This window comes from Entelurus aequoreus, linkage group LG01, assembly GCF_033978785.1.
Source record: "Entelurus aequoreus isolate RoL-2023_Sb linkage group LG01, RoL_Eaeq_v1.1, whole genome shotgun sequence".
NCBI classification, from domain to species: domain Eukaryota; kingdom Metazoa; phylum Chordata; class Actinopteri; order Syngnathiformes; family Syngnathidae; genus Entelurus; species Entelurus aequoreus.
In genome coordinates this window covers 48098790-48106163 of record NC_084731.1, presented here as the reverse complement: position 1 = coordinate 48106163, position 7374 = coordinate 48098790, and positions in this window count along the sequence as shown.

Here is a 7374-nt window from a genome sequence, read left to right as displayed (position 1 = left end):
AACCTTTTTTGAGTCAAGGCACCTTTTTTGCGTTGAAAAAAATCCGGAGGCACACCACCAGCAGAAATCATTAAAAAACAAAACTCAGTTGACAGTGAAAAGTCGTTGTCGCAATTGTTGGATATGACTTTAAACCATGGGTGTCAAACTCTGGCCCGCGGGCCAAGATTGGCCCGCTGTGTAATTTCACTTGGCCCTTGAGGCAATATCAAATTAACACTAGAGCTGGCCCGCCGATTATATACAGTGGCAGCATACTTGCCAACCCTCCCGGTTTTACCGGGAGACTCCGGGAATTCAGCGCCTCTCCCGATAACCTCCCGAAAGAAATTTTCTCCCGATAAACTCCCGGAATTCAGCCGGAGCTGGAGGCCACGCCCCCTTCAGCTCAATGCGGACCTGAGTGGGGACAGCGGCGACAGTCTGTTTTCACGTCCGCTTTCCCACAATATAAACAGCGTGCCTGCCCAATCATGTTATAACTGTAGAATGATCGAGGGCGAGTTCTTGGTTTCTTATGTGGGTTTATTGTTAGGCAGTTTCATTAACGTCCTTCCAGCGCGGTAACAACACACAACAACAGCAGTCACGTTTTCGTCTACCGTAAAGCAGTTCGTCTGCCGTAAACAGCAATGTTGTGACACTCTTAAACAGGACAATACTGCCATATACTGGATAGCCTCCGGAACACTGAAATTCAAGTATTTCTTTTATTTATATGTATAATAAAATATATATATATATATATATATATATATATATATATATATATATATATATATATATATATATATATATATATATAGCTAGAGTTTATTTATATATATATATATATATATATATATATATATATATATATATATATATATATATATATATATATATATATATATATATATATATATATATATATATATATATATATATATATATAGCTAGAATTCACTGAAAGTCAAGTATTTCATATATATATATATATATATATATATATATATATATATATATATATATATATATATATATGAAATATATATGAAATACTCGAGTTGGTGAATTCTAGCTGTAAATATACTCCTCCCCTCTTAAGCACGCCCCCAACCACGCCCCACCCCACCCCCCACCTCCTGGAATCGGAGGTCTCAAGGTTTGCAAGTATGAGTGACGGTGCCGCGGTAACACCGCATTCACCGCTAATTCTCATACTTGCTAACCCTCCCGGGAGACTCCCAAATTTCAGTGCCCCTCCCGAAAATCGTCAGCTTTTCACCCGGTCCAACGAGTGCTGGCCCAGTCATATAATATGTGCGGCTTCTGCACGCACACACAAGTGAATGCAACGCATACTTGAATCAACAGCGATACAGGTTACACCCCCGCTACCACCAAACCCCGCCCACCTCAACCGACGCACGGAGTGGTGGGGGGGGGGGGGGGGTTGGTGGTAGCGGGGGTGTATATTGCATCCCGGAAGAGTTAGGGCTGCATGGGATTCTGGGTATTTGTTCTGTTGTGTTTATGTTGTGTGTATGTTGTGTTACGGTGCGGATGTTCTCCCGAAATGTGTTTGACATTCTTGTTTGGTGTGGATTCACAGTGTGGCGCATATTTCTAACAGTGTTAAAGTTGTTTATACGTTCACCCTCAGTGTAACCTGTATCGCTGTTGATCAAGTATGCGTTGCAGTCACGTGTGTGTGCGTACAGGAGAAGCCGCACATTTCTTGTGACTGGGCCGGCATGTTGTTAGAATGGATGAAAAGCGGACGTGACGACAGCTCGTAGAGGACGTTAAAGGCAGTGCCTTTAAGCCCACGCCCCCAAGACTGTGGTCCGGGTGGCAGAGGTGTGGACTCGAGTCACATGACTTGGACTCGAGTCAAACTCGAGTCATGAATTTGAAGACTTTAGACTCGACTTGACAAAATGTAAAGAGACTTGCAACTCGACTTAGACTTTAACATCAATGACTTGTGACTTCACTTGGACTTGAGCCTTTTGACTTGACATGACTTGCTACTTTCCCCAAAACCTAAAGCTTAAAAAGTTATTTGGGAGCGCTCCGTAGCTTTCATTTTGTAGGTGTCTGTCTATCAGCGTGTGTGCTGCGTGTCAGCGTGTGTGCTCTCAGTACAACAGCCAATCAAATTACATCTACATTGATTTCATCACACAGCATTCATCCAATCAAATTGCAGGAGAAACAATGAACAAGAGTTGTCAAACAACGCGCCAGTGAGAAAGATGTATACCAAAGTTGGTTTCGTTCGGGTATAAAAACTACGACTTGGTCAACAAAAAACGAATTGCCGTATGCAAATCACGCAGTTCGAATATTACAGACGGAGACGCAACAACTTCCAACTTCGTTCGACATTTGAAGTTGCACAAAGAAGGGTAAGTTTTGAATGTAAGATAACGTTTATTGGCTAAGTAACATGACTTTTATTTGCTGTGTAGTTAAATCAGTGAGGCTGTAAACTCACTGCTAACGTTATAACCATGGACATCTTATAAGGGTACGCAGCATTGAGCGCTACTGCCTACTGGCGCAGACGAGACGCGGAGCCGCCATCTTGGAGTGGTGATCCGCTCCACTCAGTGCAATTCATTTGGCAGGAGCAATGAACTGTCAACGCATTTAATTCATTTTACCTCACTGAATACCACTCATTTTCACGCGCTTTTTCGTCATACGTGTAGCTATGATAACGGACACATGTTTTATTATTCATAGTTTGCTTAACAGTAATAGAATATTCTTATATGCTATAAGTGACCAGACGTCCGAGATCAAAACTGGGAATATAATCCCAGAGAAGGGGGAAAAAAACAGTCAGCTATTTTTCAATTGAAGAAACAATATGATTACGTTATACATACATGCGTATATCCTACATAAACAATGTATGAATACATTAGATATCTATATATCTATAGACTGTATCTCTGTTGCTGCAGCAGCAGAGAGTTTATTCTGTCTTGACACTTTGTATTGATATTTTGTATTACATTCTTCCCTTAAATGATCATGTTTACAGTGTTTGTTTTATATGTATTTTTCATTTATGTCGCTTTGGATAAAAGCGTCTGCCAAATACTTAAACATATATAAACACCTGAAAGTCTTTATATTAGCTAAAACCACCAATCTGTTTCACTGGATTCAGAATACAATCAAATGCTGTCTTACCCAACAATGTTAGTATTTGAATATTGTTACTTGAAGACTTATTCCTGGTTACAATTATACTGTTAAGAAAGTATTGTCTTATATTTTGCCTAAAATGAGAATGCATCATAATCAGTGGCGGCTGGTGAATTTTGTTTTGGGTGGGGCTGAAAGTTTGTAAACCAAACCCCTGTAGGGGCGTCATCCTCCCCCAGAAGATTTATTTGTGATTTTCACATACAAATATTGAAGATCTTTGCTCCTTCTCAACTCTGTGGTAATGTTATTTTCATAAAATACAACCAATAGTACATTAATGTTAAATCTTACTTGTGAAAAGTAATCCCCCGATTCCTATTTTCAACAGTCCGCTCATTTGAGCAGGAAAACGCTGAACACCATCTTTGTTTTCTACCTGTCAACTGTCAGTTTAGGCTGCTCGCCGGCTCCTCATCACCACTTCAAGATGCAAATTGCTCGCGTGACAGCAACCAATACTGCATCTACTTATAAGATGTCTATGGTTATAACGTCATTGCAAACACGGCAATATGTTGCGTCCACTGCAGTTTGCTACCTTATTCATACTTTTTGTCAAGTGATTTTTTTAAGCAGGGTTGCATGAGGTACCTACACTTAACGTTACGTTAATCAATGTATCACACACAGTAACATAACGTTAGACGGCGGTCAGCAGCACCGCATATTTTAGCCACCTACAAAAAGACAAACATAGTCAAATAAAGGTCAGTTAAAATGTATAGTATATTAAGAATATGTGTACATATTGCATAGGGCCCTGACATCTAAAAAGTACAACTCTGTTCATTGTTATGTTCATGTATTTGTTATGTTTTTCATGTGTACGCACACATAAATACACATACAGTATGAGATGAGATCAATGAGATAAGGTAAGAACAGAATAGAAACTGCTGTGGAACTAGTTACAATACAATATTCCATGGAAATACAATGTTAACACTTTTGTACAAATAAGTACAGTTGCACTTGTTTTTGCAAATGTGTTTATTCTGTAAAGGAATGAGTTAAATGTTTAAAATTGTTTAAACTATTAAAATGACTGGTTAATAGTGCTATTATGAATTGCTATGTCAGTACTTTTTTTCCCCTGCTATTTCAAATACACTTGTTTTAATAAATAAATACAGCGGTTTAAAAGCATACACAATCTGTGTAAAAATATTAGTCTGTGGTCAAAAGGACTTGAAAGGACTCGAAACTCAAAATGCAGGACTTGTGACTTGACTTGAGACTTTCCAGTCTTGACTTTGGACTTGACTCGGGACTTGCCTGTCTTGACTCGGGACTTGACTCGAGACTTGAGGGCAAAGACTTGAGACTTACTTGTGACTTGCTAAGCAATGACTTGGTCCCACCTCTGCCGGGTGGACTACGAGATATAATGACTGATGAACATCTTCGTTCGATAATGAAGGTTGCCTCAGCTCAAAGCCTGAGCCCCGACATTAATGAACTAGCATCCAAAAAAAGATGCCAGGTATCTGGCTTCGGCACATCAGATGAGATCAGTGTGTTGCAAACTGAGCAGTTTAAAGTCCTGAATGGTTGGTTTATTCATTGTTATTTTATTTTCAAATTTATTAGCCTGTGGAAAAAGTTAATGTTGATATTTACCTCAGAAGGCTGCATATAGAAAAGAGGCATTCAATTTTTATTTAAATTGTATTTGATATGCCATTGATATTTTTTAATTATTATTATTATTATTTGAAACTCGATTTTGCATGTCACTATAAAGTTATATAAGCCTTGCTTGTTCAATATTCAATGCGAAACTTGTTTAGGTCCCTATTAAAAGGTTAATTTGTTCAATCTTGGCCCGCGGCTTTGTTCAGTTTTAAATTTTGGCCCACTCTATATTTGAGTTTGACACCCCTGCTTTAAACCATAACCAAGCATGCATCAATATTGCTCTTGTCTCAAAGTAGGTGTAACGACCTGTCACATCACGCCGTGACTTATGTTGAGTTTATTGCTGTTTTCTTGAGTGTAGTGTTTTAGTTCTTGTCTTGCGCTCCTATTTTGGTGGCTTCTTCTCTTTTTTTGGTATATTCTTGTAGCAGTTTCATGTCTTCCTTTGAGCGATATTTCCCGCATCTACTTTGTTTTAGGAATATTTCAGTTGTTTTTATCTTTCTTTGTAGGGACATTGATGATTGTCATGTCATGTTCGGATGTACATTGTGGACACCGTCTTTGCTCCACAGTAAGTCTTTGCTGTCATCCAGCATTTTGTTTTTTTTGTTTACTTTGTAGCCAGTTCAGTTTTAGTTTCGTTTTGCATAGCCTTCCCTAAGCTTCAATGCCTTTTCTTGGGGACACTGACCTTTTGTGTATTTTTAGTTTAAGCATTAGACACCTTTTTACCTGCACGCTGCCTCCCGCTGTTCCCGTCATCTACAAAGCAATTAGTTACCGGCTGCCACCTACTGATATAGAAGAGTATTACACGGTTACTCTGCCGAGCTCTAGACAGCACCGACACTCAACAACATATACTTTGCAGACTATAATTACTGGTTTGCAAAAAATATTTTTAACCCAAATAGGGGAAATTAGATAATCTCCCACGGCACACCAGACTGTATCTCGCCGCGGCACAGTGGTTGAAAAACATTTAATTAATCAATACCTTAAATTCGGCAAGCGTTGTTTACACATTATTTAAATTATATTTGTGTACAGTACGACTAGTTTTATTGGCCATACGTACTGATTCCCTCTTTCAAAATAGACTGTTAAGTAATCACCATCCAGATTTACATAAAGTCAGTATCAGTTGAGAATGTATTTGGGCAGGGGTGTCCAAAGTGCGGCCCGCGACACATTCTAAGAATACTGTTACAGACAAAACATACAAAAATGCAATAAAAGTGCAAACAAGTGAAAAGTAATCAAACAAAATTGCAATGTCGACTCTAAAAAAAACAAAGCTGCCATGCAGGCAGATTTTTTTTTTCTTTAAAACTGGCATTGCTCAAAAAATAATCATGAATACAAATCAATGATGTTATGACTTATTTACCTGTTCAAGGCTCCAATTACTTCAAGGCTCCCATTACTTCAAATCAAAAATTCCACTTTGAAGAAAAACTTAGACTTAGACTTAGACAAACTTTATTGATCCACAAGGCAAATTTTTCAACACAGTAGCTCAGTTACAAACGTGGAAAGGGTAAGGATGGAAAGGATAATGCACACAAGGGCACAAAAAGAGGGCGAAAACAAAAGGTATAAAGTAGACTAAAAATGTACCATAGTAGCAATATAAAATATAACATATATGTACTATTTACATATTATTTATACAGTATATAATATATAGTGATACATTATATTTTTATATTCTATTTTTATATAATATACACTACCGTTCAAAAGTTTGGGGTCACCCAAACAATTTTGTGGAATAGCCTTCATTTCTAAGAACAAGAATAGACTGTCGAGTTTCAGATGAAAGTTCTCTTTTTCTGGCCATTTTGAGCGTTTAATTGACCCCACAAATGTGATGCTCCAGAAACTCAATCTGCTTAAAGGAAGGTCAGTTTTGTAGCTTCTGTAACGAGCTAAACTGTTTTTAGATGTGTAAACATGATTGCACAAGGGTTTTCTAATCATCAATTAGCCTTCTGAGCCAATGAGCAAACACATTGTACCATTAGAACACTGGAGTGATAGTTGCTGGAAATGGGCCTCTATACACCTATGTAGATATTGCACCAAAAACCAGACATTTGCAGCTAGAATAGTCATTTACCACATTAGCAATGTATAGAGTGTATTTCTTTAACGTTAAGAGTAGTTTAAAGTTATCTTCATTGAAAAGTACAGTGCTTTTCCTTCAAAAATAAGGACATTTCAATGTGACCCCAAACTTTTGAACGGTAGTGTATACAATATATACCAAATCCCAATTACATGGCAACATGGCGAATTTTGTGATTTTGCTGTAAAAACTCAAGTTTTTTATGACAAAAACGGCATTAATAAATAAATAAATAAATAAATAAAAACTTATAATCGACGGATGGATCTCAAGTTGAACTGGAGATTTAGACATTGAAAGTAAAATAATAATAATAATAATAATATGACCTTTTATAACACTTGTTTGAGTGGGGCCATGAGAATTTAGTGTGATTTTTTTTAAACTGTTAGTTT